Source organism: Protopterus annectens, chromosome 2.part0, assembly GCF_019279795.1.
Source record: "Protopterus annectens isolate FY-2018-M chromosome 2.part0, PAN1.0, whole genome shotgun sequence".
Classification (NCBI taxonomy): Eukaryota; Metazoa; Chordata; order Ceratodontiformes; family Protopteridae; genus Protopterus; species Protopterus annectens.
The window spans coordinates 1,693,620,500-1,693,643,160 of record NC_056728.1 but is presented as its reverse complement, the minus strand read 5'-3'; positions in this window follow the sequence as shown (position 1 = coordinate 1,693,643,160).

Genomic DNA, 22,661 nt, shown 5'->3' with positions numbered 1-22,661 from the left:
ATGGTGGGAAATCTATGAGCAAAGTAATTAAGACCAATGTTACCAAGAGGAGAATACAAAACTGTCATTGGTGGTTGTAAATAGGTGCAAATAGTTGTAATTGTTTTAAATAGTTTATGTTTCCATAGCAATAACTATGGCTTCGGTAACATACCTCTCAAGTGTACCTCATTATGAGGAACGTACCTCATTTGGGGTCTTAAAAAGTTCACTTTCCTTGAAGTTCCTCAAAGTTCCACATTGAAAGACTCTGTCACACATTCAGTGTTAGGAATTTTTTTAAGTGAAATCCATTGTAAAATTAAATGAATCATATTAATTCATTAAAAGATCTTCTTTATAAGTAAAACCAGCATATTTTAACCATCCTATGACCTTCCTAGCCGAAGTTGTTAGTAAGCCATTAGTATGTGTTCCACATTTTGCCCATTTGTTCCACATTATGAGGGCTAGTGTTCCTCATTTTGGAGATGGAAGGTTGAGAGCTATGTTCGGTAATTATGGTTGCACCTGGTTTCTTGTTTAAAAACAATGGGGAAATTTATTATTCTTGTTATTTTATGAGAAAGTGCCACATATTCCATGAAATTAACAGATAACAACAGGTCTCAGTGGTTTATAAAACAGATTGGGAATATTCTCCTTGATGTTTATGGCAAAGGAATGAAGCCAAATATTATTGGACAGGTGGTTAAGCAAATGGCTTTATCAAAAATACTTGTGTAAATAGTTTGAAGCTATTTTTTGTAATAATTAGCTTGCATTGACAAAGCTGGGATTCAGCACAGATGCTCGTGCAAGAGCAGTACTATTCCAATGCTATAATGAAGCAGTAATGAGCGTGGGAAGATCAATGGATGCACTAAATAAGTGGTTAATGTTATATTGTTTGACACCTGATTGTGAGCTTTTAATAAACATGGCTTTTGATAAAAAAAAAATAATTATAGACTTGAAGAGCTGCCTTGCATACCAGCATGGTTGAAGGTCTCAGGTCTATTGTGTTAAAGCCCGTGTAATTTAAGGAAAAGGATGGGAAAACTTTGAATATGTTATATAAGGAGAGTGTATCCTTATATTGAAATAATGCATTTTAAATCTCATGGGTCTAAGCAAAGAAGGGAATTAAAAACATTTACTTCATTCATTCTCTTCTGCTACTGGTGTTTCTAATATGCACTCGGTATGTTTTTTAAGTGGATGCATCTGACTGTATGTATGTATGAGTGGTATTTTTACATATCTTGTTTTTTTTTTTACTTCTTTAATGCTTGTTACAAAGGCACCAGCATTTAGTTATGTTTTAATGCAGTTTCACAAAGCCTCAGGTCATTTTATTATTATTTTATCAGTGGTTGCATTATTTTAAGCACTGCCTGACATCTCTCCTACCCATTTTTGAATTCTAAAATTGTTTTCCTGATGCAGACAGCTAAACAGGAAGGCTGCAGTAATTATCAGCCACCCCTTCTGTGAAAAAAAGAAAATAATCATAAATGGTGCCCTTTTGCTCTCATCTTCATTAATTTACTTATTTATCAATGCATGCATATAATACTCCAGAACCAACAGTTTGCGTAAAGAAATAATAACATTTTCTCTTTTTCTGGTGCTAACCTTTTCTGTTTATGACATTACACTACCTGTCCACTTTGCTGCTTTGTCACATTGCTTGATTACCCTTTCAGTTTGTGATTTCAGTACCTTGTGGTTCCTTTTTATTTTTGCTGGTTTTTTTTTTTCCTTATTTGTCCTTTCATTATACACTCTTCCAACAGATCCATGCATTCCCTCTTCACTGAGAGCATGATTCTGCCAAGGGAGGCCATCATTTAGGCAGCCATCAGGGTGGTCTGAGGGTTTTTTGGGATTTTTCAGGCCTATGTCCTTACATGTACATGGCTGTACAAGGGAAGAAGGCATGCAACAGGCTGTCTGCAATGAGAATTAACTTATGACCATAAGAGATGTTGTCATCAAACAGCCCGGCCCACTAACCTCAACACTGGAGGTGTTTTTTTCCCATTTCCACAAAGGAAATTGTGCTTTCCCTATGTACTTCCAAGTGTATACAACCAATCACATTCCCAGGAGAGGTGAAAAGCCATGCCTCTTCACTATTCTTTCTCCCTGTCTGACATTTCCAGTGCTGTGGCCACAAATCAAACTTCATTCCCCTGAGGTGCGTTCAGGGTTACATTCTTCTGAATCATCCTACCAAGTGTTCTATTTCTGTTACTAACCCCTCCCCCCATCACGGATTGTACTCCTTTCGATAGTTAGTACTTCCCTGAGAAATTATTTTGTTTTGAATTTAAGTTGATATTTAAAAACTTTCCTCTGATATTGTCAAGACTGTTTCCATACTTTCTGTACCTTCTTGTTTTTTTAAACACCTTTATTGAATTATCATTTGTGACATAGGCAAATTTACATTTATACAAAAGTAATTAAATTGTATTAATAAGTTAACATTAATAAACATTATACTTCACATATATTGCTATATATCATATAACCTAAGCAACATTACATAAATGATTCAGTTCCTGCCCCCTTTTTTTAAGCAAGAAACATCTTTATTAAACCATCACTTACCACATCAGCAAGCATACATTTATATAAATGAAAACAAACCACACCGACACAATCCTAGTTGCAGGCATTTTACATCACAAACCTTACTGACACACACCCAGTTGCAAACATTATGCATCACTTATAATCTACCCAATTATTTTCAGTCAAACATTACAAAGCATATTTAATTCTTGCCTTCTTTTAAACCTCTTTCCTCTCATGTATGCATTGTTTCCACAATTCCCAATTTTTCCTATCTAGTTTGCTCCTACCCTTTTCTAAAGATCTCATTTCCAGTTGTTTTATCTCTGTTACTATATTCACTACTTCTAATATAGTTGCTTAGATTTTGATTTCTATTTTCTAGTAACCGATTTTTTGGCAGCCACCATAATTAGACACAGCAAGGCCTTAATATGTCTAGGTAATTCCAATTCTGTATCATAGCTTAGAAAAATAATTTTCCTCGTGACACCAACTCACCCACCCACATCTCCAACAGTGTATCCCGCGTGGAATCCTTAAAGTCTGCCAGCCCACCACACTCCCAGAAAATATGTTTCAAGTACCTCTTTCTTCCATGTCACACCTCCAACATTTGCTGTCTACCTGAGGAAAAATCCTCTGTGTCTACTTGGGTATGAAAATATCTATGTAAACACTTCCAAGCAAAAATTCTAAATCTTCTAGTTTTTGTTGCATACCTGGGAGACATACATATATCATCCCACTGTTTTTTTTTTGTGAATTGCTTATCCAATCTCTCTTCCTAGTCCTTTCTAACCTCCTCTGATCAATTCTTCCAGTTATCATGCAATATTTTATATGCTGTACTGATTATTCGTTTTTTAATGGCAGCTTCTGTTCTAGATTCTACTAAATGCTCTACCAGTACTAGTCTTTCATTTAGGATCCCCCATTTGTTTTTCTTTGCCTATATTCTGATATCAATCCTTGATAGGGAAATCAATCTCTAATCTGCAGTCCAAATAAATTCTTGGCCTCTTCCCATTCTATTACCTTTCCCTCTCTAGTTATTTGTTCCTAATACCTTGGTTCCTTTGCCTGTTTTCTCCAATAAATTCCAGCCACCTCCTGCCTATTGTCTGTATCCCTAATTGCAGTCATCCCTATTGGCTGAATCTCCTTTTTCCATTCTCATGTTGGCTTGGATCTTAGAATACTTTCAGTTACTTTATGGATGTAATATTCTGTATGATTATTGTTATTCTCCTTGAAGGCCTGCATACAAAATCCCAATCTCTCCTTGTTTCTTGAGCTTTCCCCCTGTTTGAACATTATCTTTTTCCACTTTGAATTATAATTTTCTGCTTGTGCTATGTATAGAAGCCCTACCCCTAAAAAGTGGGTAATCCCAATCCACCCTGTTCTGCTGGAAGAATCAGCATATCCTGCTTGACTCTTGTCGTCTTCCCCTCCCAGATAAAGTCCTTCAACTCTTTATTAATTTCTATCCACAACTTCTCCTCTGGTTAATAAAAATATGCTTGACCTGTGTATAAGACTAAAGGGACTAAAAACATTTTAACTGCTTGTATCTTACTATCCATATCCATATAACAAAGCTTCCATTTTCTCATTTTTTGTACTATCTTTTGTTTTGTCTCTTCCCACATATCCTTAGCTGCCACATCAGAATCATTTTTAATCCATACTCCTAAATAATTCATTTTAGCATGTCCTCATAAATACAGATATTGCTGAACCAGTTAGTGTGTGGGTACATAATTTATCACTATTATCTTTGTTTTAGCTTCATTAATTTTGTATCCTGAAAAGATATGAAACTGTCTCAAAATGTTCCACAACACTGGTTTTGTCAGGTATAAAATAATATCATCTGCAAATAGGGCCAGCTTTTATTGACTACCATACCAATTATATCCTTGAATTTCTGAGTCCCTTATTTCTTTGCCAGTGGTTCTAAATATATTGCAAATAACAAAGGGGAAATAGGACACCCCTGCCTCAAGCAGAAATTATCAGAGAGGACCCCACCCACTTTAATTTTCACCTCTGATCCCTCATATATATCCTCCTAATCAAACTTATAATTTTTTTCAGGAAAGACAAATGCTTCCATTGCCCTATTCATAAAGTCCCAGCTTACTCTGTCAAATGCTTTCTTTGCATCAAGACCCATAAACAATAATGGGATTTTCTTACACTCTGCTTCTCTCTGGATCACCAGTGTTCTGTTAGTGTTGTCAAATGTTTGCCTCCCCTCCACAAAACCACATTGATCTATATCTATCAGTTTTGGCATTACATTTGTCATTCGTTTAGCCATTATAGACACAAACACTTTATAATCATGGTTTAGTATTGAAATGGGCCTGTATGAAGCTGAGTCTGATGGATCTTTACCCTCTTTAGGTATTATAGCTACCACTGCTTTCTTCCAGGGTGTTGGTACTTCTCCTCTTAAAATACTGTTAAACAAAACCTTACAGATCTTTATCATGTTTTTCTCCTAGCTTCCAAACTTCAACAGGAATCTATTCCTGGGAACTTTCTTGTAGATTGGTTATACATCACAATTTTTATCTCATCTCCTTCTATCCTAACCGTTAGTAATTGAGCCTCATCCATCTGTAACCTTGGCATATTTAATTCTTCCATAAACATTTCCATTTGTATCTTTTCTTGATTTCCATATTTCTCTGCTTTAAAAAGACTTTTATAGAATTTCGGAAATATTTCTAATACCTCTACAGGATGCATTGTTACCTTCCTTGTTATGGGCTCCCTAAGCTTGGCGACAGTCCTTTCTACTTTCTGTTGCCTGAGTTGCTGTGCTAAAAGTTTTTGTACTCTACTATTATTATCAAAAAACAGTTGCTTAACAGCAATCTTTCTAAATTCGTGCACATTATTGAGGTAATCCCTTATTTTCTGTTTAGCATTCTGCAGTTAATCCTCTTCTTGTTCTGTGAGATTTCCCCCTATTCTGCAATGCTTTAACAATCATCAGTCCCTCTAAATAATTATTGTTACTTCTTAACCATAGCTCCCTTTCTTTTATTTCCACCCTATTTTAAATGCCACCTTAATTTTATCCTACTCCCCGGTTATATTTTCAGAAGAAATTTCCATCCTCTATAATAGCTTCTATAATCTTCACTACCCATTCCTTAAATTCCTCTCTTTTCAACAGATAGGTGGGAATTTGCCAGTGTCTCATTTTATTTCATTACGCTGTGTTTTTATTTTAGTTATTATTGGTGCATGAGCTGAAATATTTATTGAGTACGTATCAAGACCTTCAATTAAATGCACATGTTCCTGTGAGATGTAAATTCTGTCTAGCCTAGCACAGTTTTTGTATCTTGGGAACTAATATGTAAATTCAATCCGAACTCCTATTACTGAATTCCCATCTTCCAGCTAAATATTTTCATAAATTTCTTCAAAAATCTACTCTCCTTTGTTATACTTTTGTTTCTGGGCTCCACAGACACATATTCACTGCTGCAAATCAAATTTCAGTCCCCACCTATAAGTAATATTCCTTGATGAAAACTGATTATTTCTCCCAGAATTTTTTAAGCTCCATTATAGCAGTTTTAGGTGGAATATAAATACATGCCAATATAATCCTCCTCCCTTGCCAGTAGCCCCTAGCACTGCAAATCTGACATTATTATCATTTTTTTATCCTCTTCTATCACTATTGGAGCTCCTCTTGCAATTAGTATAAGTACTCCTCTTTTCTTTTGTCCAAATTATTCCACTGAATAATCATCTAAAAATCTTTCTTTATTAAATTCACATGCTCAATTCTTTCTGTGTCTCCTGTAACATATATATTTGCACTCTATATTTTTAATATAGTTCACTACTCTTTCTTTTTTGTATTTATCTATGAGACTCTTGACATTTAAAGACATCACGGAAAGCATCATTGCATTAAAGTTATTATTCTCACCATTTACGTATAACACCTTTTTTGTTAAATGTCTAGTTCAAGCTTTTGTGTTACATGCATACACTGTTTGACAGGTTGAACTTTTATACAGTTGTTTCTTGTCATAGCCATTTCAGCCTATGACAAATCTTACAAAACTTTTTGTTGCATTGAAAGCCCTCAAAAACACACCCCAATACCCCCTAAAACCTATTAACTTAACGCTAGCATATAAACTATGTACATCTTCAAATACTGACGTTTTACCCTCCTAATAGGAAAAAAAGTCCCAAACTGACAGTCACACTGACAGACTTGAGTTAATCTAAAAGAAAGGTTAAACATGTCAAGGTGCATGGTGCAGCCTGTGCTTCTACTAAGTGCTTATTGGTTTTGTCTTTTCTTTATCGGTCTCCCATCTGGGAGAACCCCTGAATGCTTTCAAAGAGCATTATCTCCTAGCCAATTTCGCCTCTCAGTTTTTCCTTCAGCCAATCACTCTCCACCAGACTGTAGCCAGTTTCTCTTTATCAGATTGTCTCTATGAAGACATGAGAACCATGCAGCCAGTTTCTCTTTATCAGATTTTTTCCATGGAAACATGAAGGCTAGCTGCAGAATTGCTACTGAGCATGCATGTATTTGCTAGAAAAAAAACTCATAATATTCAGTATTCGTTTTCATTTACTTGCTTACTCTTAGGTTCATAGGTTCATAGGTAGGTACTAGGCTATCTGCCCAAAGGCATTTACAAGCCTAGCCAGAATGTGTTGGCTTTCACCGCCCCCTTAGATTAGCTCCCTGTGCCTCTGTCCAGCAGAGCCTCTGAAGTGATCCCCGGGGTAAACTTTTTGTTTCCCATCCACTCATCAAGGTTTCTCTTGAAGAGTGTTAGCGAGGAGCTCTGACTAATGTAGATTGGAATCTTGTTCCAAAGCATGGGAAGTCTCTGGGACAGGAATCTATCCCTCCAGCATGTCTTATTTATTGTTGTGGTGAGGTTTAGATCCCTAGAGCGTGTGGCTTGAATGGATAAGCTTTTATTTAGGTGGAGCATGTCCATCAGTTCTGGGTTGGACATGGCCTTGTATGTCAGGCAGAGATCACCTCTGAGTAGGCGGTATGCAACCGAGTACAGCTGGAGTTTCTTCAGTCGAGCTGCATAGGACATCCGTTTGAGGCCAGTGATCCTCTTGGTGAGGTACTTCTGTGGTCTTTCCAGCTGTTGCAGGTGTCTTGTAAGATACATCCCAAATGGGGCGTTGTACTCTATGATGAGTCTGATGAGCGATGAGTAGAGGGGCACAATGACCTCTTTTGATCTGGATGCAAACCCTTTTGTAATAAGGTGGGCCACAAAGAAGGATTTTCTAACCACTTTGGCAATGTGATTATCAAAGTAGAGATTACTATCTACTTGGGTCCCCAAATCCCTTATTATGTCTTCCGTATTTAGGGGACTACCACCTATGTGGTAGTTTGTGGGTACTTTGTTTTTTCCAAAGGAGATGACTATGCACTTTTTAGCATTTAGCTTGAGGCCATGATTTTGACACCAGGTATCTGTCTCAGTGAGACCCTTTTGGAGGATGTCTGTGTCAGCCAGACAGTCAATTATAGCCCCTAGTTTGTAGTTGTCTGTGAACTTGGTCAGCCATAGTCCTCCTGTGCTTGCCTGTACCTCTGAGAAGTATATGCCAAACAGGAGGGATCCTAGGACTGAGCCCTGGGGAATGCCACTTGTAACCAGTTTAGAGTCAGACCTAGCTCCCACAACTCTTACCATGAGGGTTCTGTTCGTGAGCCAGTTGGACACCCATCTTGTGATGTAGGGGTTTATGTTTAGGTGGTGAGCTTGTCTACAATACCAGAATGGGGAATGGTGTCAAAGGCCTTTGCGAGGTCTAGGTAGGCTGTGTGTACCACCTTTCCCTTGTCTATAGCCTTGATAACTGTCTCAAAGAAGTCCACCAGGTTTAGGAGGCATGATCTGCCCTTAACAAAGCCGAACTGGGTAGGGTCCAGTGTTTGGAGGTTCCCAATGTCTCTGTTAATGAATTCCATGATGATGCGCTCCATACCCTTGCAGACCAAGCTAGTCAGGCTTATAGGGCGATAGTTCCCGGGGTCTGTTTTGGCTCCACCATTGCTGTGCGCCACTCTATGGGTACGTAACCTGTGGAGAGGCTGAGTTTGAACAGTGTGTTTAGGTGAGGGGTTAGTTCATCTTTGAGCTCATGTAGGACGCAGCCTGGGACACCATCTGGTCCCATTGATGCTGTGTTTTTGGCTTTGGAGAGGACTGTTTTAACCTGAGTGTCTGTGATTTCAGGGGCTCTACATTCTTCTGGTATGGTTATGGGCCCTTTTGGGGGTGAAGTTTGCGCTGAACCTGTCTGCCAGGATGTTGGCAATATCAGTCGGTTCAATGTGTTTTGTACCATTCTGCACTAACTCCGAGCAGATCTGAGCATTGCCACTTAGATTCTTAACATAGCTAAATAATGCTTTGTGGTTATCTTTGGAGTCCTTGGCAATTTTTCTTTCGAAACTCGCCTTGGATGATTTTATGAGGGATCATAGTTTCTTGCTGATACTGATCAGGGATATCTTCCCTTCTTGGGATTTTACTCTTTTCTGAACTAGTTTCCTCCTTCTATTGTATAGCTTGTTTAAGGCATTAGTCCACCAGACTGGTTTCCTTTTCTTGGAGGAGTGAGTCTTGGTTTTGCTTTGGATAGCACGATCCATGCATTCTTGTAGGTGCCCGTAGAATGCATTAGTAAAGGATTTTGCAGCTTGGACAATGTTATCCTTTAGCATGGGGGCTTTGAAACTTTCCACCTCGGTCTTAAGTAACGTGAAGTTTGCTTTTGAAAAGTTTTTCACGGTGGTTTCCTTGTCCAGGGGTGGGGGTGGAATGTGGATATCCAAAGTGATTTGTTTATGGTCAGATCTAACCAGCGAGGGGGTGACCTCCAGTGTGGAGCACCAGTTGCCCATGTTGGTGAAGACCAGGTCCAATATGTTGTCACCTCTGGTGGGAGTGTTGACCAGTTGATCCAGGGCTTTTGAGTTTAGAAATTCTAGGAAATGTTGGGAAAGGGGGTTAGTACTTGAGTAGTTTTCCCAGTTAATGTTTGGATAATTGAAATCACCCAATATTAGGGTGTTTGGTAGGACCTTTATATGTCCCAGTGTTTCCAGAAATCCAGAATGGGAGTCCTGGGACATGGTGGCTGATCTGTAGCAAGCTACAATTTGAATTGCAGTTTTGCCCGTTGTTAGTTGCACGTGGATGATCTCTGAAGCATCGTGCTGTGCCACTAACCTGGAGGTGTGGGTATCCTTGATGAATATGGATACGCCTCCACCTTTTGTATTTCGGTCCGGGTTCTGTGGCCGAAATGTATGGTATGAGTTGTAGCCTGATAGTGCTGGGGTGCTCTCTGGAGCCTTAAACCAGGTTTCTGTTACTGCACATATATCGATTTTCTCCATACTGAGGAGTGCCTCTTAAAACCTGCTACTAATCAGTCTAAGCTGCTTAATCCAGTCATTTCCCCAAGTAAAAAAAAAAAAACAGCAGCACCTGTTTACAATCCCCATTACACTTAAAAATAACTGAAAAAAATTTACTTTATAGCACACAAGTAAAAACATACACCATAAAAACGGTGCTAGTAAGCAAAAAGAAAATCTTTACTTACAGTTAACTTTCTCCCTCCTCTTCCCCTCCCCAAAGCATTTTTTGAACATTAATGACATGACATAGGGGATATGCTTTAGAGTCCCCCAATAGTCCAACAAATTCTGAAAAAGTCCTATATTTCCAGATTTTCTTATTATTACATGGTAAAAGCAAAGCAATGCAATGTCTTTTGGCTTTTACCAGTTAGGGGTCACCACAGTGGATCAGTCTGCAGATTTATTAGCAGTGCAGTTTTTATGGTGCCAAGTTGCCAGCCTGGCATCCAACCTTCACAGAAGGCACACACACACACACACACACACATGCATGCACCTACCTGCATGTCTTTAAAACTCATTCGACCGCAGGGAAGGCATGCAGACTCCACACAGAAGGCACTCCAGCCAAATATCAAACTGAAGAACCTGTGAGGCGACAATGCTAACCATTGAATGATCCCACATTAATGTTTTATTGTTGTTCATCTCCATCTCCCAGATCCTGTCTCTGCCTCATTTCCAATGCAGTCTCAGTTCTTCTAGTCAACTCTCATGCTCCCTTCCTTCATTCCAACATTTTCCATTGAAAAGTCGGAAAAAGTTTCACATGTGCAGTCTCTCTGTGGTCTATATTACCACAAGACCAAGAAGCAGAATCTCTTTCTATTTCATGGCTCATTTTTTGTTGGACAAACTTTTGTATTTCCCCCTTAGCATGTACTTCATCAAAAAAAGATTTTTGTCCCTCCAGGGAAGAATACTTTGAAGACATCTGGGTACAGCAGTTTGCATCTCATCATTCCTTGAATAGTGGAATAAATTTGCTTCTCTTCTGCCTGGTGTACAATGAGTAATCATTTTCCACAAACACTCTGTTGTCTCCCACTTTTAGCACTTTGTCCTTCTGCCACAATTTTGTCAAAATCAACTCCTTCTGCTGATAGCATTGCGTCTTTACTATTAAAGGTCTAGGCTGCTTTTTCATAGCCAGGTTTGGAACATACACATTATGTGCCCTTTCCACTAACAACTCCAGCTGCGGAAAAACAGTCCAGATGCTTATTTGTGCTTTCATAATGTTAATACAGTCTATTCTGTCCAGCTTCTCTGGTATAGCTGAAAATCCCAGGTTTTCCCTATGTGCTCTGTCCTTTAATTATATTATTTTTTGAAACATCTCTTCCTGAGCAGTCTCATATTCAGCCAGCCTTTTCTTCATTTTGACCTCTGATTTTTGCAGCTTTATCACCTCATGTGAATATTTGTATAAAGCCTGGGAATATTTTCTAGCCTTTTGTTGTTTATGTTGATATACTCCATCAGTGTTTCATTTATTTTAACTAGGTATGTGTGCAGTTGTCTTATATTTTCCTGTAGGTTACTGAAACTTATATCTGGAGGTTGCATTGCTTTTTGCTGAACAGCTGCAGAACTTTCTTCAGTCAGTATTTCTTCCTCTGTGTAGCTGAATTTTTCCAGGTCCTTTGTATTTCTTTTTTCTTGGCATCCAGGCAATACACTTACTAGCTAGCTACTGAAGTTTACCCATATAACACGAGCCTTCTCTGCTGAGTTTCTGTTTTCACACTGGGAGAGCTAGAATTAAGTTGTTACTCAAAGTACAGCCATCTTGGAAGTCCTTTCTGTAACTTTTTATGACTCAGTCTTGTTGCATTTCCTTGTTGTTTTGCCCCAAAGCAAAAAGGTATTCTTCTACTTCCAAACCTTCTGGATACAGATATTGAAAATGACTGGTCCCAGTGCCAACCTTTTTAGTATCTTGTGTTTGACCATTGTTTAACTGAGTGGAATCCATTTACTATAACCCACTCTGTCTTTTTGTGTAGATATTGTAGGATGCATGCTACTACACTGTGATCTACTGCAAGGGTGTCTAGTGAGATTTTTGTATGGTACTATATCAGTGGTATTTTCCGAAATTTAAGTAGGTCAATCTGCAGCCCCCTTCAGGTTTGCAACAGGAAAATAAGGTATTGAAAGAGCAATGTGCTACTATGGAGGAGAGACCTGAAATACTGGAAGAGAAACAGTCTGACCAACAGAATCTAGCTTCAAGGAAAAATCTTTCTGTGATACTGGCCCCAGAAAAAAAGCTAGTCAGACTTATAGAGGCGATAGTTCGAGTCTGTTTGAAGCTCCACCATTGCTGTGCGCGCCCTCTATGGGTCACGTATTAACCTGTGGAGGCTGAGTTGAACAGTGTGTTTAGGTGAGGGGGTTAGTTCATCTTTGAGCTCATATAGGGCCTTGTGGGACACCATCTGGTCCCATTGATGCTGTGTTTTTGGCTTTGGAGGACTGTTTAACCTGAGTGTCTGTAATGATTTCAGGGCTCTACATTCTTCTAGTATGTGGTTATGGGCCCTTTTTGGGAGTGAAGTTTCTTTGGTGTCTGCTGCCAGGATGTTAGCAATATCAATTAGGTTCAATGTGTTTTGTGTACCATTCTGCACTAACTCGACAGATCTGAACGTGCCACTTAGATTCTTAACATAGCTAAAGAATGCTGTGGTTATCTTTGGAGTCCCTTGGCAATTTTTCTTTGAAACTTCGCCTTGGGTGATTTTATGAGGGGATCATAGTTTCTTGCTGATACTGATCAGGTATGTCTTCCCTTCTTGGGATTTTACTCTTTTCTGAACTAGTTTCCTCCTTCTATTGTATAGCTTGTTTATGGCAGGAGTCCACCAGACTGGTTTTCCTTTTCTTGGAGGAGTGAGTCTTGGTTTTGCTTTGGATAGCCACGTCCATGCCATTCTTGTAGAGTGCCATTAGAATGCATTGAAGTGAAGGATTTTGCAGCTTGGACAATGTTATCCTTTAGCATGGGGGCTTTGGAAACTCCACCTCGGTCTTAAGAAAATAGCGTGAAGTTTGCTTTTGAAAAGTTTTTCCCGCGGTGGTTTCCTTGTTGTCCAGGGTGGGGGTGGGATATGGATATCCAAAGTGATTTGTTTATGGTCAAGATCTAACCAGCGAGGTGACCTCAGTGTGGAGCACCGGTTGCCCATGTTGGTGATGACCAGGTCAATATGTTGTCACCTCTGGTGGGAGTGTTGACCAGTTGATCCCGAGTATGGTTTAGAAATTCTAGGAAATGTTGGGAAAGGGGTTGAGTACTTGAGTAGTTTTCCCAGTTAATGTTTGGATAATTGAAATCACCCAATATTAGGGTGTTTGGTAGGACCTTTATATGTCCCAGTGTTTCCAGAAATCCAGAATGGGAGTCCTGGGACATGGAAGGTGGCTGATCTGTAGCAAGCTACGAATTTGAATTGCAGTTTTGCCCGTTGTTGGTTGCGTGGATGATCTCTGAAGCATGGGTGCTGTGCCACTAACCTGGAGGTGTGGGTATCCCTTGATGAATATGGATCACGCATACTCCCACCGCTTTTATATTCGATCCGGGTTCTGTGGCGAAATGCTTGTATGGTATGAGTTAGTAGCCTGATAGTGCTTTAGGGTGCTCTCTGGAGCCTTAAACCAGGTTTCTGTTACTGCACATATGTCGATTTTCTCCATACTGAGGAGTGCCTCTTAAAAACCTCCTACTAATCAGGCTAAGCTGCTTAATCCAGACATTTCCCCAAGTAAAAAAAAAAAAACAGCAGCACCTGTTTACAATCCCCATTACACTTAAAATAACTTTAGAAAAAACTTTACTTTACTTTACTTAGCACACAAGTAAAACATACACCATAAAAGCGATTGCTGAAGTAAGCAAAAAGAAAATCTTTACTTACAGTTAACTTTCTCCCTCACTCTTCCCCTCCCCAAAGCATTTTTGAACATTAATGACATGGCGTAGGGCATATGCTAGGAGTCCCCAATAGTCCAACAAATTCTGAAAAAGTCCTATATTTCCAGATTTTCTTATTATTACATTATTAAAAGCAAAGCAATGCAATGTCTTTTTGGCTTTACCAGTTAGGGGTCACCACAGTGGATCAGTCTGCAGATTTATTAGCAGTGCAGTTTTTATGGTGCCAAGTTGCCAGCCTGGCATCCAACCTTCACAGAAGGCACACACACACATGCATGCACCCTACACTGCATGTCTTTAAAAACTCATTAGGCCTTGGGAAGGCATGCACAGACTCCACACAGAAGGCACTCCAGCCAAATATCAAACTAAGAAGAACCTGTGAGGCCGACAATGCTAACTTGTTGAATGATCCCACATTAATGTTTTATTGTTGTTCATCTCCATCTCCCAGATCCTGTCTCTGCCTCATTTCCAATGCAGTCTCAGTTCTTCTAGCAGTCAACTCTCATGCTCCCTTCCTTCATTCCAACATTTTTCCATTGAAAAGTGGGAAAAAGTTTCACATAATGCAGATCTCTCTGTGGTCTATATTACCACTGCAAGACCAAGGAAGCAGAATCTCTTTCTATTTCATGGCTCATTTTTTTGTTGAAAGGACAAACTTTTTGTATTTCCCCCTTCCAGCATGTACTTCATCAAAAAGATTTTTGTCCCTCCAGGGGAAAAGAGAATATGCTTTAGAAGACATCTGGGTACAGCAGTTTGCATCTCATCATTCCTTGAATAAGTGGAATAAATTTAGCCTTCTCTTCTGCCTGGTGTACAATGAGTAATCATTCTCCACAAACACTCTGTTGTCTCCCACTTTTAGCACTTTGTCCTTCTGCCACAATTTTGGCAAAATCAGCTCCTTCTGCTGATAGCATTGCGTCTTTACTATTAAAGGTCTTGGCTGCTTTATCATAGCCAGGTTTGGAACATACACATTATGTGCCCTTTCCACTAACAACTCCTGCTGTGGAAAAACAGTCCAGATGCTTATTTGTGCTTTCATAATGTTAATACAGTCTATTCTGTCCAGCTTCTCTGGTATAGCTGAAACTCCCAGGTTTTCCCTATGTGCCCTCTCCTTTAAGTCTATTATTTTTTAAACTTATCTCTTCCCTGAGCAGTCTCATATTCCAGCCAGCCTTTTCTTCATTTTGACCTCTGATTTTTGCAGCTTTATCACCTCATGTGAATATTTGTATAAAGCCTGGGAATTTTTTCTAGCCTTTTGTTGTTTATGTTGATATACTCCATCAGTGTTTCATTTATTTTAACTAGGTCTGTGTGCAGTTGTCTTATATTTTCCTGTAGGTTACTGAAACTTATATCTGGAGGTTGCATTGCTTTTTGCTGAACAGCTGCAGAACTTTCCTCAGTCAGTATTTCTTCCTCTGTGTAGCTGAATTTTTCCAGGTCCTTTGTATTTCTTTTTTCTTGGCATCCAGGCAATACACTTACTAGCCAGCTACTGAAATTTACCCATATAACACAAGCCTTCTCTGCTGTGTTTCTGTTTTCACACTGGGAGAGCTAGAATTAAGTTGTTACTCAATGTACAGCCATCTTGGAAGTCCTTTCTGTAACTTTTTATGACTCAGTCTTGTTGCATTTCCTTGTTGTTTTGCCCCAAAGCAAAAAGGTATTCTTCTACTTCCAAACCTTCTGGATACAGATATTGAAAATGACTGGTCCCAGTGCCAACCTTTTTAGTATCTTGTGTTTGACCATTGTTTGAGTGGAATCCATTTACTATAACCCACTCTGTCTTTTTGTGTAGATATTGTAGGATGCATGCTACTACACTGTGATCTACTGCAAGGGTATCTAGTGAGATTTTTTGTAATAATTTACTATATCAGTGGTATTTTCCGAAATTTAAGTAGGTCAATCTGCAGCCCCCTTCAGGTTTGCAACAGGAAAATAAGGTATTGAAAGAGCAATGTGCTACTATGGAGGATAGACCTGAAATACTGGAAGAGAAACAGTCTGACCAACAGAATCTAGCTTCAAGGAAAAATATTTCTGTGATACTGGCCCCAGAAAAAGAGAAAATAATGTACTGCACTACTTACATGAAGGATAATCTAGCTTTTTAAACTGGTATACAGGTGGGCAGCATTAAATCAAGAGGAAGCTGAGGGCTTTTTGGTAGGACCTTATGATAGTAGCCCCGTAGCCTTATCACAGACTGGCGAAATTTGAGACTTTAACTTCAAAGGACCAAATTGTTTCCACTCTGTGGAAGCCTGACAAGAGCTGTACAATGGATGAGAAGATTGTTTTTTTAACAAAAGACTTCTCAGTTTAGACCATTTAAAAGGAAGCTCAATTTTTACCAGTCGTGCATGAGTGTACAATAAAGAAATTGAATGTAGCATTTTTAGAGTGTTCTTGCCCATTTGGGGTAAGGCCTTCACAGATGTACAGGAAGCTTTGAACTGTTTGCAGGAATATGAACCTGTAGAGGGGTACAGTGATGAGGAGAATGAAGCAAGGTGACAAGAAGATAGTAGCTTAGCTATCCCAGAAGATGGAAATATTGTAGAGAGGGCTGGGAAACAGGAAAGCTAATGCAGTAATGATCACACATCAAGAGTTTCCTATCCTTAAATATAAAATGCAGTATAGGCAGAAGGAAGCGTTAGCCATTAGGAAGGGTCATCAAAGGAAAGGAGATGTCCTAGTGCAGTAGTGTCCAACCCGCGGCCCGCGGGCCGCATGCGGCCCTCAGACCTCTTCCATGCGGCCGCTGACCGCTTGAAATTAAATTTTACTTTTCCCTTTTTAAGGTTGGCGTCCGCTTTAAGCTGGTGTCGCGCATGCGTAAAAACACCCTCCACGTTGGTTTTAAGCGCCCGATAGATTCATTACGCGCCAGGAGAATGGAAGAGCTGACTTGCGCGTCGCTTTCGCGCGTCGCGCCAAAAGCACCCTTTCCATTAGTTTTCGCCGGCCGATAGTTGCATTCAGCGGCAAAGAAGAGCTGAGGGAAATAACGAGAACATCGCTGGCCGAACAAAGTTGAGAGAGAGAGGATTTGTAATTTTTACACACCGACTTACTACACCAGGTAAGCTAAGTATGTAGTAGGCACAATTATGTATAAATGCTTCTTACTTTTATTGGTTTTAAAAAAAACTTAAAATTGAAGCAATGAAACCACTATTTACACTACAGAATGTGCTAATTGTTGATGTTTATTTATAAAAAAAATGCCTTTGGGAATGTGTTAATTTTAGGTCTGAAGAAGCAGTTTTTACTTTGAAAGCATTAACCTTTATTATCACGTTGTTACTGTTTTAATTTTTATTAAACATTGTTATTGTTTTATGGTAGTTGCTATGAGTGATTTTTGATGGCTACTTTATACCTTTGTTGCTGTGGTAGTCACTGGGTTTTATTTTAGATTTTGGCTGGTTTACTTGCAGCGACTTTAGCCCTGACATTGACAGCCTTATTTCTCTTTCAACTTCTTTTGGTTTTGTATGTTTTTCATGTCTTTATACTTGTTGGATAGTTGTTAGAATATCATTATGTTTTAAATTAAGCTTGTTAAAAGTGGAATAATACAAGCGGCTGTTAAAGTAAAACAATGAAACATTATTTCTCCATTGTAGTTTCATAATTTTTCTAACTTTTTTTTTAAATATGTATAGCTGCTATTCATTCCCAGATTTGGCTTCCTTTTATCCATTGCTTGAGGCTGCTGTTCTTGGAACTTGCTGTACAAGATAGTCAAAGTATTGTTTGGTGATTGTGAAGTAATCTTGTTAAAGGTTGTTCCTGCCTGGCTTTACACAAGATATTCCAGTTTTTTCAAAATACTTATCACTTATCTTGTTTCACTCAAAGTCCATTTTTTCAAGGTTACTGTAACCTCTTTTAATGCATGATGAAGCATTTCTTGCTACATTTTAGTCACACAGAACTTAAGATGAAACTATCTGAAAAATCAGTTATGTTGAAAAATATTTCAAGATAATCAGGCAAGGAAAAGAAAGTCATCTGATGTAGTCGAATCAGTAGATAAACACAGCAATGCTCACACGGATTTCATAGTACATTATTTACATTTCAAGTGGACCATTATTTCCTGAAACAGTATGGTCAAAGGGGAAAACTAACTATTTTTAAGACCCAATAATGACTTGCATAATAATAGGTTCATAGTAAGTACCACTACTAGCTGCCCACCTTGTGGGCCATTTTAAGCCTACCCAATTTCTCTTTTTTATTGTTGATAAGCAACACTGCCATCACAACCTGGTTATGTGGAATCTGAATATTTAAAATATTACCTGAAATGGGTCTGCAAAGTGTGCCATTTTGCAATAAAGTGCACTGTTCAAAAGATAAGATTAAGGAAACATAATTTTAAAACCCTTGACAAAATATTTTTCTTTTCAGATCTCTCTAATCAGGGTTAGAAGTGCTTCAGTCAGCTTGAGTGTTTGAGAGGATAGTGAATGCAACTGACAGAGTTTCAGATATACTATAGTTAACTTTAAGATAAATAAATATTCCTAACTGATAATAAAGCAGTGCATAATGTAAAATACAATAGTGTTATAATCTCAGTGCAATGAATAAGCATTAGGCTTGCCTGTTTCCCATGCAAGAAGATTGTGATTGGGTCTTAAAGAAAAATCTGACAAAGAAATAAGTTGGTACCTTTCAAGCAACATAAGGAAGTGAACAGCCCCCTATGGAAGCAGGCGGCTGTTTATAAACCACATTTGTTTACATACTGATTGTGTATTCAGGTCTCTGAAGATCTGGTCTACAAGTTCTCTTCGGTCATAAATTACTATGTTATCTATGATATAACACTGTCATTTTTTTTTTGCTTCTGAAATCTTTTTTTATAACTCCTTTCCTGTTCAGGAAATGTATTTTTAAAGCCTAAGAGTTTGTGTTTTAGTATGGACTATCATAAGGCCATACTATACTTTTTAAACAAGGCTGTTTTTCCTGTCAGTTTCAGTTATTTACAAACAACTTCTACATTTTTTTTCTGTGGAGTAATTGTGTTTTTACTTTTTGGGGCTGTCAGGTTTTTAAAGTGCTTTTTGCTCTTTTATGTGTAAAAAGTGAGTTTTAAAGACTTAAGTTTTACTGGCTCTTGTTGCTTGTTTTTTCCCTGGGAAAGAGGCACCTTAGTTTTTGCATGAATGTGTGGAGTAAACTGTGGGGTCTCATAATTGGTGGTACTTCTAGCCACAAAAGAAAAAAGGTTAAGTAAAGCGGCTTTGTCACCACAGCATTCTAACGTAATTTGCATCAGCCACTGGGTGGATGACTTTGCTGTGGCCATTAGTTGTACCTTAGACAACTCCTCTTTACCCCAGGTCTCTCTGGTATAGCACCTGCAGCCATGATAGACCAGGGGTTAGCTACATGTCCCACTGTGTGTTGAGGTCCCCTCGGTGTGCAAGGGGAGAGCCCCTGGTCCTGGGAGAGGAACAGGGATGGCTTCCCTTTTTTGCCAGAATGTTGTGTCCAACTCTGAGAAAATTGATGCTGCTATTAAATAACACACTGTTGGCATCATTGTTCCGTCAAGGAAGAAACAGAAAACTAAACATGTATCTACTCCTCCTCCTAATTTCCGTAGGATTAGTTTACTGGGGATCTGACTCAGGCTACTGATCCTCCTTATATGATGGTTTTCTGGTAAATGAAGAGAGGATGCCTCTCTTCTCTGAAGAGATTCAGGATTCTATATCTGGATAAGAAGGGGCAGGCAATGGATTTTCTCTTAGGATTTCTGATTCAGACTTGGAGCCCATTTTCTGAATCTCCTGTGTGTGTGTGTGTGTGTGTGTGTGTGTGTGTGGAGGGTTCTGTTTCTCACACTATTTCAGAATGTGCCATTGTTTTCCATGAGAACACTGAGAGTTTTCTCCAGTCCCTCAAAATACAATGAGCTGTTAACAGGAAATTTCAGAACCTTCACCCATTCCTCCAGTTCTGTCAGCTTTGGAGGGGATTAATGTTACTGCCTGCCATTTTCCTGGCAAGCCAGCTGCCCCTAAAAATGCAGATGGGATGTATAAAGTCCATCAGTCTGTTAATTCTTTTATACTTAAAATCTGACCCATCAGTTGTAGCTTTAGTTAATCCTACTGGTGCCAAACATTTATTTAATTATAATCCAACTGTTTCTGATGAGGATGGGAAGATTAAGTTTGGGGAAAAGTCTGTGCTTCTGCAAAATTCATGTTTAGGTTTTAGAATTGTCAGACTCATATGTTTGTTCTAACTGTGAATGTATGAATGTTTTGTGTGCTTTTTGTGAGAAAAAATATAAGTCTTTTACATTTACTTTTATTGTATAAGTCACTACTTATTTACAGTTACAGTGATATTGGCATGAGTATCAAATTAGATTACATGTGTTAGTATTTTAGGCAGTTCCCAAGGGATTAGACATTGTTGTCATATCCTTGTAAACAAAATTCTTCATTTTTAGTGAGATTGTAATGTCCTTTATCCCTACTTGTTGTTTCCCGGATTTAGGTGCATAGAAAGGCCGGTTCCTTCTTAATGCTACCACAATAAGCTCAGGTAGAGTGTTACAGGATAACATCTTGTCTCATGCAGAAACTTTTATATATAATTAGTTGCTTCCTCCTCCATGTACACAGGACTGGCTTTGGCAATGCAGTGTCTTATTATTCATCAATGCCAGGCCTTGTGTGATATGAGCGAAGGCAATGGGCAGAGCACCATCTTTGTTTTCAATACTTAATTTTTCTCTACTTAGTGTATCTGCATAAATGGGAGGCTTAAAGTTTAAACTTAAAGAGTTTAATAACTGGGTGTAGCGTTCTTCTGTGAAGCCTCAGAGATCTGCATAGTGGTGACATATTTCTCATACATGGAAATGCAAGTCAACACTGCCTCACAGGTGACATTGGCTGTCAGTGGATAAAGGTTTAGTCATGTTGTCCTTTTCATGATTTCCCACTATCTGAATCAATCAGTTTGTAATTCTCACATGAAGTGTTGTGTTCTTTCCAAATGCGTTATCTGGGACAGAGGTTTCCTGCTTTAAAGTTAAGAGTTGCATCCTGTTTTGTTTAGCTGCATTTGTTGGTTAGATGGGCCGTGCATATCACAGGACTCCCAAGTGTGAAACTTTAGTTTAGCTGACATCCTAACCAAGCCATGCATTTTATTTAGTTTTTGGTGGCAGCAAAGAATTGTTAAAAATGCATAACTGTTTTCAAGTCATTGAACAGCCTGAAGTGCAGAAATATAATTTTTAGCTCAGAATGGTTTTGCTCTTCAGTTTACATTGAGAGACCTTTTTTTTTGGTCCTCACTTGCTGTCTACAATGATATATATTTACATCACTGACCCCAGACCATTTCTGTTGACTCAATGCGGCCCTGGCAACTGAAAAGGTTGGACACCCCTGTCCTAGTGTTTTTATCATTTTTTTCCTGAGAGACTATAAATAAATGATATACTGTTTGTTGTAAAGTATGTTCTTAACAAAATATAGTTGTGTAAGTGTATTTCCATCCAGATGTTTGGTAGTTGAAGCAATATGTGTTATTGAGAAGGGAACATCAAGGGAAGAGAGTCAAGTGATAATAGCATTAAGAAAGTCAATATATTTTGTATGGGGGTAGACTGGTTAGGGTGTGCAGCCAAAACTCCATATATGTTCCTGAGGTAATGGGGTCTCCAAAGGACAGTAGCAGGTACACTTATGCAGCCACATTAAATAAAGGTGGCTGTGCTACTGAGAAATATGTATAGTTTTCACATGTATTAAAACAGGGATTCTCTTGAGTTAAAATAAGAAGAATTATGCAAATTAAATACTGTATTGTCAATAATCATCTGGTAAGCAATCAGTTGGGTCTTCTATGATTGTGTGAGACTGAATCCTGATCATGTGGCATGCCTATGAGATGATGAGTTTGAGTCTTTCATTAAAAGCCTAAAACATCAGAGTATTAATAGCTGCATCTTATACCTGGAAGTAAAAGGATGCGTATCTACCATAGGGTGCCTGAGAAAAAAACAAAGCTCCACAGGTCACGCACCATGATGACATATTAGCAGAATAATGGATAAAGGTGACTGGAACAACTATGGCTTTATGGTTCTCTGTCTCTCAATAATATAAATAGAAAGAAGTCACCCGTTGCAAAAAATAGACTTATTATACCTTTTACAAACAGGAACAGCCAGATTAAAAAGATCATAGAGAACAATTGGAAAATTCTAACTATGGATGAGAGAATTAAGACATTAGTTGAAGAAACACCTAACATAGCATATAAAAACATGAAGTCTCTTAAGAGACTATTATGCTATGAAAAGACAGGTATGGAATATCCTAAATCACAGAGGGAAGGTACTTTTCCCTGTCGAACTTGCAATCAATGCAGGTTTATAACAACAGAAAATGCATTTATCCATCCACATACTGGTAGAATATATACTTTTAAATGTTATGCTGACTGTAGATCCAAGAATTTAGTGTATCTAGCCCAATGTCAACTTTGTCAGAAATATTATGTAGGTAAAACCAATCGCACTTTGCGTGAGCGCATAAGAGAACACGTCTATGCAATTAATAAAGAAGATATGACTAATGCCCTAGCACG